Here is an 11480-nt window from a genome sequence, read left to right as displayed (position 1 = left end):
ACTTACACTACGAAACGCAACGCAAGCGTTGTTTCACTTCGGTTTTCTGTGAGGCCGTGGTATCACTCCGATCAAGCCGGCCCATTCGCGGCGAAGCATAGCTCACGTTTATATTAAGGATCAAAAGTCTAGCTTTCACTTAATTCTTTCAATTTGAACTTCTTTTACCTCTATCACAAAAAGTCCTGTACTTATACACATACTAATGCTACTCTCCCAATATACTTTCCACAGTTCAAACGCAACACAAGCAGAACAAATGTACCTTGGCTTCGGTTAAACTTTACATATTTGAGGTAGAATGTTATTGTACGTTCAATAATGCTTATATTTGCCAACTTCTGTAAGGTCAACCATTTCCATCACGATATCAGAATAATTCCACATCCGTTTGTTTGAAGAGAAATGTTGAATAAAGATTTATTTAATTTTATTTATTAGTAAGTCGTTATGGTTTGTCTTAATTGTATGCAAGCACGTGCTGGATATCCCTTTAACATAATGTGTGACAATTTACTGGAAGCGCAGGGCATTACAAACTACGCCCCTCTCTATTTTCCATCTAGCGGTCCCATACTACAAAAACGTTACCAATTGTCCACATTTTAATGTGCCACTTTCTGAGCGCTTATTACCTATCTACACCTTTTTACTCGGCTAAAAACATTTTTTGTATCTATAATGATTATGGCATCTCCTCTTTGTAGTTGCTCTCACGTGTAGCACCTATATTGAACAAAAATATTGCTTTTCACAAATCACTTTACACGCATGAAGACATGACGTCATACTCTATTCTAAAACAGAAAGGTTAGTCACAAAGAACTACATAGTGCTTTGATAGTAAACCTAGCTCTCAAAGCGGATACATTTTACTTTTTTCCATGGCAAAGGGAATTTCAAAACGTCCATGCGCGTACAGTCAAGGAGAAAATGTCATTCAGCATCTAAGTTTGACATTTTTATTTTAGTACTATTTGTTTGTAATGCTGAAACACAAGATTCGTTATTTTCTGTTAACAATATTTAATCATTATTTTAAAAAAAACATTACATAAATACATACATCAACACCCCGGGTAAGGCCGATTACCTATTATTTATTTTCTAAGCTTCCTAATTCCTAATTCCACAACAACCCTTAAGTTCCTAACCCCCAAAAGGGCGGCAACGCACTTGTGGACACACACGGCCACCTTCAGCACCGATAAGGGGCACCGAGTCCTCTAATTAGACCTGTTCCAGAGCCCCCAGAGTGCAACGCCTGTTATGGTACATCCCTAGGTAGATGTGTGTCTCCCACAAGCCTTGCTGTGCAAGTTACACAGCAGCATATCACCACTGTGCCACCGTCTTCCCTGAGGCCATTGAACGGGCATGGCATCTTACTTGTGGCCACTGGATGGGCACCTAGAGTCCCCACTCTATGCACTCGCACCCCTCTCATGATACCTGTCACCATAATTATTGTAACCTTGAAGGATTTTGTCACTCACTGAGGGCAACTAGAATCCCCACGCTATGCACCAGCACCCCTTTCACGATATCTGTAACTTTGAAGGTTTTTCTCACTCACTGTACCAGCTGAATTAGAATTCACAAAAGTATAATTGGATGAGAATGTAAACTCAAAGTGCAAATACAGGGATGACGTACATTCTGCACAAATATGCATGAGTTAGCTTGTGCAAACCTTGCATTTTCTGCATACACTGTGTTCCGTGTTATTTCCGTGAAGAAATATATTCAAAAGAAGGAAAAAAGTTAGTTAAAGGTAATTAAAGGGGCACTTTTGAGTATCTACTCAAAAATTGTTTAATTAATAAAGTATGGCATTATATTTAGATTGGTAATTGTAGCAGTGGCAAATTGATTTTGCAAATACACTAGGATTTTCTCCTGTGTCGTGTGTGTGTACAATTTCACATACACATGACACCCAGACCTGAAACAGCAAGTCGTGAATCACATAAATAGTTACTTCGTGTATTATTACATTCATTCACCATGAAGTATAGCCAAGAGCCAGAGACACTGCGTACTCCTAGCGGCCTTACCGGGGCTCCGGCTCGAAAAGCAGGAGTAGGAACGGGGTGCTTTTTAGTCAGTACGAGTCTGACACTCCCTTTCACCTCACCCAAGGCGGGAGAAGTCATTGGATTATTTTCTTCCCTCAAAAAAAAAGCCAGAAACACAAATCTATTGTATGCTATTGCTATTTTATTTTGGTTTTTATGATTTTGTATATAAGAGCTAACGACTCTGCCATTATTTAGGAGGCACCAACCTGGCTACCGTTGAAAGGTATACAGTAAGCAGTATAGCTAGCAGACATAAAGAAGAATGTACCATAACGGAAGATCGTAAACCAGCAAACACATTTTCTAACAAAAATATTTGCAAATGTCACCTTACTCTCTGTAGGCATGTTCTATGGTAGGTGATCACGGAGAAGTAAGAAATGAAGTCCTAACAATTACTTAGTTAGTTACGTAGGCTGCGTGACGTCGCCGCGTCTGCGCACGCTGTTCATGATGTATAGATTTCCCTCTGATGTCCGTCTGTGACTCAAAACTAGTAGAAGTTTTTTCGTTTTCATTAATTTACGTGGTAAACCGTGATTTTTGGTTAAATTATTTACTTTTACAAGTTTTGTCAGAAAGCACAGTGCTTTAAAATATACGATATTTATAGCTTCTACTAGCAGTTTCATCCAAGATACCGAGATAAAAGGTTACCTATCTATCTATTTAGTAATGTGTGATAGGTTTAAATGTGTTTACAAAACAATAAACCATAGAAATTATTATGATACAAGTAAATCTTAAAAAAAATCTTATCTATTTACCTTCTTTCCTACATTTATTAATCTTTTGGACACTCCAACGCTTATATCATCCATGTACCTCAAGAAAATTCTAAGTCATAATATTTTTACGAGGGAGTAATGACTGCCGTAAAGTCGCGCTTTCCTTTCGTACCTACAAGATAACGTAAGATTACAAACTGTGATGGGAAAGTGGCAAAATTCTTACAATACATAGGCTAGGTTTTATTTATCCGGAGCTGCGGACTACCTAGCGTATTACCGGGGCTCTGGCTCGAAAATCAGGAGTAGGAACGGGGTGGTTGTTAGTCAGTAAGTAAGAATCTGAGACGCCTGATGCACAACTGAGTAGCTTCGTCTAAGGCGGGAGAAATCTAAAAAAAGGCTATTTATTTCCCCTAGAAAATGGTACCCAAATATGGATTAAGGTTCCGAATATGAATTTTGTACCTATCGTTATCATCAATACGATCAGTTTAGGATTGTAGGCCTCCTCCCTTTTACGGTTTTAAGTGTCCCCCATTAATCTGCATCCCATGATTCTGTCTTTTCTGACGATATCATCTACTATCAAACATATTTTGGTATGACCTTTAATTTTTTAGGTAAGTAATACTTTTTACCATTAATAACTGATACTTTCGCGTTTCAGTAATTTCATTCAGTTTGACGTATTTCTTTCAGGATTTTCTGGCTGTCAGGTTTGTAAACCAATTTTCCTTAAAGGGATTCGGAATAATATCAACATCAACATATCAGTTACTTTTTCGATCATAGAGAAATATTTTGCATCTCCGTTTTCCAAATCAAATTCACGCGTAAAAAATAAAAACGTTACGCCTTTTATCCCCGAAGGGGTAGGCAGAGGTGCACATTACGGCACGTTAAATACATTCACATGCACACTTTTCACCATTTGTGTTATAAGTCTCATTCAATAGGGGGTGAGCCCAATGCCATACAGGGCACAATGCCAGACACCGTACTTTCGAGCAATTTTCGAAAAACTGAAAAAAACCCAGTAATAAAGGTCAAAAGTCAAAATTATTTATTTCAAATAGACCAGGAATGTACTTTAAAAGGAAATAGACCAGGAAGGCACTTTTGAACGAAAGTAGTAAAAAAATACTTTGCTCGACCCAGGAATCGAACCCGAGACCCGTTGTCCGGCAGTCGCATTTGTGACCACTCGACCAACGAGGCATTCACGTGTATTCACACCGATATTTACGACTTTCCTATATATACCTATACCCACTTCAATAAACTTTACCAGATTCGAATTCCAATTTTATCTGCATCCTCATAAAAAAGGATTTTTTGATGAATCTCAACACTTTACGACTGACATTGGCAGTCCCTTTTTTAACAATGAAGGCTTCTCTTTTATTATTCCTTTCTCCAAGGAGTTTTTATTTTATTATAATCTGTGGGAATAAAGTGAAAAGGAATAAAAAAAAGATAATGACGTGAAAATGGCGGACAGCGTGTGTAAGAAATGGCGGGAATTTACGGACGCGCGTCTATTTGACAGATGTGTCGGTTACGCAAATGTTCTTGGAGAAGTTTCTAGACTATGCGAAAATAGTGAGCTCTGATAGCGTTATGATGTCCTGGTAATATGTCAAAGTCAATATAAAACATTTATTTCAATTAAACCTTAATTAGACACTTTCGTATTGAATTATCTGTCAGTCAGTCTATCTGCCAATAAAGCTAGGTGCTCATTCCAAAGTATGATATCTCTTCCTTCTTTAAGCTTATGACGATATCACCAAAATGACTTAACATGATAATATACAAACATACGTACATAAACTCACGCCTGCCTCCCATGGAGGTAAGCAAAGACAATAGAACGCCAATTGCTACGATTCTTACACAGATGTTTCGCTTCTAACATGATAAAAAACTCCAAATAAAAATGGTCCTAAGGCCTTTACATTAAAGAAAATACACTCACGACAACTGTTTCTAACCTCAAATATTTTCGCCATTCCTCTAATAATTACATGTAAATATATCACCAAAAATGCGACAAGATTTCATAACATTTTTAGATGAATGACATTGCTCTTAATATTCGCTGACACGATGACGCAACGCTGACGATATTATTTTTCACTCCAATAAGCCGACCGTTACAATATGACATATAACCGCGTCTGCTATTCCCATATGAAATAAATAGGAGTGAGTATATTTTATGTATCAAGATTTTCTTGTTGAATTTGTGGACAATGCCCATTGAACCACCTTCTGCGAACTGCTAGCGAGTGGAAGTCCTTGCCGGAGTCTGTGTTTCCTGATGGGTATAACCTGGGTGTCTTCAAAGCCCGAGTGAATAGGTTGCTTATGGGCAGACGTGCTCCATCGTAGGCCGCATCATCACTTACCATCAGGTGAGATAGCAGCCAAACGTCGACCCATTAAATAAAAAAACCAGATTATGATCGTGGCTTCGGATTAAATCAGTACCAAAAACGTTTTCAGTTCTGATACTCATTCTTTTTTAAGTCGGATGGAAAATGAATGTCGGTAATGTCACGATATGATAACATGTAGTAGAGTAGTAACTACATATTATCGTAGTAATAATATAATCTTCCCATATAAGTAAGATTTCTGGCACACAACAACATATTGGATTTAGAGGAACTCATGATAATTAGGAAGCCTTGTGAAACTTAATATTGATTACATTAGGTTGAAATTGTTACTTAACCACAAAGACTAATTATATTACTATAATAATCTAATTAATAATTGTAGTTATTTCAAGACTATCTTGTCTCATAGATCATCAATCATATCTATCCACGATCTAGTCTAGATTCTAGATCTAGTACTTCTTCAATCACACTCTTGACACAACCGAAACTCGCAATTTGGACTAACTTTTAATACAAAAATCGAATATTATCAATGACTTTCCCGTACAAGACATTTCTCAGAATACTCTAATATAGATAAGTGCCAAAATATTATTACGTACATAAAACATGTAATAGTTAAACTACCATTTCCGTAGTACCCACTTATTGGAGTCAGCACTTAGCAAGGGTTAAGGGTTAGGTAGCGGACTTAGTGGTGATAGCGGAATATTATGAGGTCATAAGAAAAGTAGGTCGACCATTTTTCATATTTATTACGTCATCATTAATAGCCCTCTACAGTCCACTTTTTTATGGAATAGGAGGCAAACGAGCAAACGAGTCACCTGATGATAAGCGATCAGCGCCGCCCATGGACACCCGCAACACCAGAGGAGTCACAGGTGCGTTGTCGGCCTTTTAAAAAGGAGTATGCTCTTTTCTTGAAGGTTTGAAGGTCGTATTGGTTCGGAAATACCGCCGACGATAGCTCATTCCACAGTTTTGCTGTGCGAGGCAGAAAGTTTCTTGAGAAGCGCACAGTTGTGGCCTGCCAACCATCTATATATGATGGGGATGGAAGTGCTGTCGTGTGGGTCGATGGCGAAAAGAAGCGCCCACTGCTAGACAACAGACCTGCTTTACATAAGAGGGTTTGCCATAATGTCCACACTTCATATGCAGGTTGGGGATCGCAGTTTCTTCTCACACTGAAAAAATGTTTGAGCATTAATCTCCACGCTTGCTCAATGGGGGTTGGCGATTTCAAACTTATAATTAGAAATTATAAGCCCAGGTTTCCTCACGATGTTTTCCTTCACCGTTTGTCAGTGGTGTCTAAAGTAATTTAAGACAGTACATATAGGTAACTTGGAAACAGTCACATTGGTACTTGCCGTTGGTAGATTTCTGCTAAAACTCGTACATGAGAAGCGGGCGTCTTAAGCCTCCAGGCCACCACGATTATTGTATGCTTCCATAAAATAACCGGCTTTTACGACACCCACGGGAAGTATAAGGCCGGGACTCCACCAAAGCAGAGATGTGTGCGGTGTGCTGTGTGCTGTGCGAGAAGAGATGTTTTTCAGCTCGCGGGACTCCACCAAAGCGGAGATGTGTGCGGTGTGCTGTGTGCTGTGCGAGAAGAGATGTTTTTCAGCTCGGGTGCGGGGCGTGGTACTAGCAAGATGGCCGGCCGGCGCGCGCGCGGGGTTCTGCGGGTTGCTTGCGGGCGAGAGGGGGGAGGGTGACATCGCTCACTGCACGCCGCTCACATCTCTCGTCTCCACTGCGCGTCGTCCGCGCACAGCTCACATCTCCGCTTCCATCGCGACATACAAATATTACACATCTCCGCACAGCGATCTCCACTGAAGCTGAGCGGAGAGGAGACGTGTCAATAACTCAATTCTATTGGTTGTTTAAAAAACATCTCCTCTCCGCTCGTCTCGTCTCCGCATTGGTGGAGTCCCGGCATAAGGGTGGTATTAAATACATGTACTCTACATGGCACTATATTGTATTATTAAGTAGAATATTGTATCACTTATTAAAAAACAACCTCATTTCATTACTAATAACCAATATATAAATGTATAAAAGTCAATGTATTAAAAGTACCAGGGCACCATACATTATACAGAAGTTAATATGAATTGTCTTCATAAACCGCTCTTCCAATCACTGTGTCCTCTTCCTCAGTCGTCGAGAGAACACTTAACACATAAACTGTTAACTTAGCGACTTCCAGCGGCTGAGTCCACACTCTTTTGTTAGCATTTACGTTGCCGACCACTCTTCAATGCTGAGCGGTTTGTTCAATGATAGAAGTGCATAATTCAATCATGATGAGAGGCTTTTAAGGAAGGATGTAAGGAGTTTCTATGATTGTTTTATGAGGTAAATGCTGTTTCGCGTTGATGAAGATGATATAAGCCGGTAAACAGGCAGAAGCATCACCTGATGGTAAGCAATCGCCGCCGCCCATGGACACCCGAAACGTCAGAAGCGTTACAAGTGAGTTGTCAGCCTTTTGGGGGTTAGAAATTTAAGGGTTGTTGGGAAATCGGGGATTGGGAAGATTGAGAAGGGGGTAATTGAGCCTTTTTTTCTATTGTTGTGATGGTGTTTGGGCTGATGACTTTGCGAAATGTTTTCTTTATTGAACCATACATTTTCATATTTTATCATTCCATTTCTAAGGCATCTTGTTTTTTTTTTGTTATAATAATTATGTACCTACCACATAAAATGTATATATTTGACAGAATGAACTAGAGAAAACCCTTTTTCGTCTGACAACATTTCTTCATACTCAACATCCAAAAGAAATTAGTTTTTTATCATTGATTGCAACTTTATCTCTTAAATTAAACTCCACTGAATAACACAGAATACCAATTAAATCTTCCAAAAGTTAGTTAAAACATTAATCTAGATTAATACAGATTTGTACGTCCATAGAAAGGACTTCAAACAAACAGATTAATGAAAATTGATTACCCACAATCTGATAAATGGGATGAAATTGAGTTATAAAGAAGTTTTTGTTATTAGGTACTAATCGAATTGGGTACTAGGACAGCATAAGTTTGTAGGAGAACATTTGTCCATCAATTTAAATTAAAGTCGTTAAGATAATTTATTGTTAGAAGCCATCGGTTGTTGGGAAAGTTAAAAGAAAGTACTTTGATTAGGTGTGATTTTTTTTTTATTCAAACTTAGGTAATTCGTGGTTTTAATGAATTTTATGATAAAACATTGGATTGAAGACTTACAATGACTATGATCCGTGTGTACAAAATTCTCAGTAAAATACGTCACGTGTGTGAGAAATTCACAACAGCAGTAAAGGACGTGATTGTCTTACGTGTAGTCGTAAATTCAAATTGAAACATTCTCAGTAGAAAGGAATAGCATAGTCAGTCTATGAGTGAGAAAAGTGTGATAAGCTGATCCTAATAATGTAAGGTTGTATACTTCGTAAAAAAAGTTGACTCTGCTTTCCCTTTTGGGACAGTGTATTAGGTAAAAATATTCTCCCCAAAACAATAACCGTACGTGCAGAAAGTACCAGGACCGCATAAATTCAAAGAATGTAGCATGAAACCACCACATTCATTCTTTATCAATTGTGTAACATTTGAAATAAATTGCTTGTCGTAAACAGAAGACAACCGGGATCGAGAACCAGTTACCAGGGAAGCAGTTATGCAGTGGAGTCACGTATGCCTTACTATACGTTCTTACGAAACTCGTGTGCACGTGTGGGGCATCCCTAACTTTAGAGTGAGGGAGTTGGGTCGCAAGTATAAAGAGGTGAACTGTTAAGAGATTTTAAATAAAAATTTAAAATTAAAAAAAACATCAAAGTTAAAAATACTTCCAGAAGATTTTTGCCCACCTTTTGAAAAGTTCAGCTCATCCGTGATCATGGCACTTACAACAGTGCCGAAATATCGGAAACTCATCGAAGTGCACAAACATGGTAAATATCCCGTCATAAGTTCTAATAATAACATCTGAAAAGTCCAAACTCAAAAGCGTTTTCCAAACTGTTGTCTGCAATCACTTCATTGGTAATCAAGCACGATATCTATGTAGACTGTAGTATTTCAATTTGAGGAAGGTTTCCCTTAAGTACTTTCTAAACACCAAAAATAACAAAGTGTGGGAGAGCCATGCTTCGGCACGAATAGGCCGGCTCGACCAGAGTAATACCACGGCCTCACAGAAAAGCGACGTGAAACAACGTTTGCGTTGTGTAAGATTACCGGAAGCCCAATTACCTCCCGTCCCAATCTTTCCAATTCCCGAATCCCCAACAACCCTTAAATTCCCAATCCCCAAAAGGCCGGCAACGCACTTGTAACGCTTCTGGTGTTTCAAGTGTCCATGGGCGGCGGCTATTGCTTACCATCAGATGATCCGTCTGTTCGTTTACCGGCTTATACCATAAAAACCTTAAACCTTCTTTAAAAATCAAAGTCTTCTGAAAAACGCTCTTCGCTTTAATCTTAAACCACACACATGCGTAAAGTCATAAGCGGACACTGCTTACGATGGGCGAAAACGTAATCACATTTTCTCTCACCCTTAACTACGCAGGAAGGAATTAAAGTAATTGAATCGGAACTTTACTACAATCACTATACGATGTCTTTTGTTTTGAAGTTTGCTCTTTTGGGATTCTGTGTCCCTGGTACTTTTTAATCTAGTAATAGGTTTATAGTTTCACTGTTTTATAAAAATTGTATTAAAATATAGGGGTGCTTTTCCTCCAGTGCTATGATACGTTGCTGTGAATGCGTTTGGCTTCCACCAATCATATTCATTGTTACACATAGCTTAATACTGGTGGAAATGGACTCAACTAAGCTATGGTTTGCAAGATGCGTGCCATTGAGGCATGCTATGGATGTGTGCTATGAATGGATCACAACTATCGCACAACTACATAGCTTAGTATCGATGGAAATGGTCACATAGTTTCACAGCTTCAACTATTACACATTACACATTTCGTAGCATAGCTAAATAGCATATATCTGCTGGAAAAGCACCCTACCCTAATTACCTAATTGTCTAAAACATAGCATGACCTAATCTACCGTTTTTAAGGTTTATAAAAAAATACTTATACATATACGTACCTCATTTGTAACTAAGTATAATTGAATAAGAAACCTTTGCTAAACAGCAAATTCCTCTTCAAATAATAAATATAATTTCTATTGTTACCTTAAATTATAATGAGCTCTTTAACAAAAGGAAAAGATTATGATCTTTTCCTTTTTTCTTTGTAAAGTTCCTAAGGAATTATATTCTACCTTTTTGTGTATTAAATTATTATGTAGTAGGTAGAAATTGTTTTCTTAAATTCCATTATGACTTTATTTTTTTACAAGGACATTGCGCGCTTTTCGTAAGGCGAATAAAAAAGTTAAAAGGTTTACAGAAAGGGTTGTGTTTTAACCACTCCAAAATGTAAGTGAAATTTTGTAGGTATTTAAAGTCAAATTAAAAGATCTTTGTTTAACAAAAGTTACTTTCGCGTGGTTACAACCACTTGGCTCTTATTGATGGCAGCGTGTTGTTTTATAGCCTTATAGCCTTCCTCGATAAATGTACTATCCAACACATAAAGAATTAATTATTATGTTATCGGCTTACACACGTAAGGTAACCTCAGTCACACAACGCAAGCGTTGTTTCACGTCGGTTTTCTGTGAGGCCATGGTATCACTCCGGTCGAGCCGGCCCATTCGTGCCGAAGCATGGCTCTCCCACACTTAAATTCAAATTCATTTCAATTCATGCCCAGACTAAAACTAAATAACTCACCCACTATCACATAAAAGTCATAAACCAACATTTAATCATAATAATATATCTACCCCATGCTGAAATAAAATGATATTCCCGTTTACAGATTATACGAGCCTCGTAAAATAACACACCATTCGCGCACATGAACATTTACGACGTTACCTAGACAACCTAGGTTTTACGAGTATCCTAGGAACCCTAGCTTTATGATCAAACCCTAGGTTTATCACTATACACTATACCCATCCGATTTTATATATTTTTTTGTTTTTATTTCACAAACTTTGACCATAAAATCTGGAATGGCATCTGAAATTATGAAAGTTTCACAAGAACTGTAGTTAAGATTGTTTGACATTACGTAAGGGAGCTGAAACTGCTGAAATGTAAGTTGTATTATGCTGAAATTACGTGACAGTTTGCTACCTATTGTATAAAATCAAAAGTGACGT

This window comes from Spodoptera frugiperda, chromosome 11 (genome assembly GCF_023101765.2).
Source record: "Spodoptera frugiperda isolate SF20-4 chromosome 11, AGI-APGP_CSIRO_Sfru_2.0, whole genome shotgun sequence".
NCBI classification, from domain to species: domain Eukaryota; kingdom Metazoa; phylum Arthropoda; class Insecta; order Lepidoptera; family Noctuidae; genus Spodoptera; species Spodoptera frugiperda.
This window is presented reverse-complemented; position numbering follows the sequence as displayed.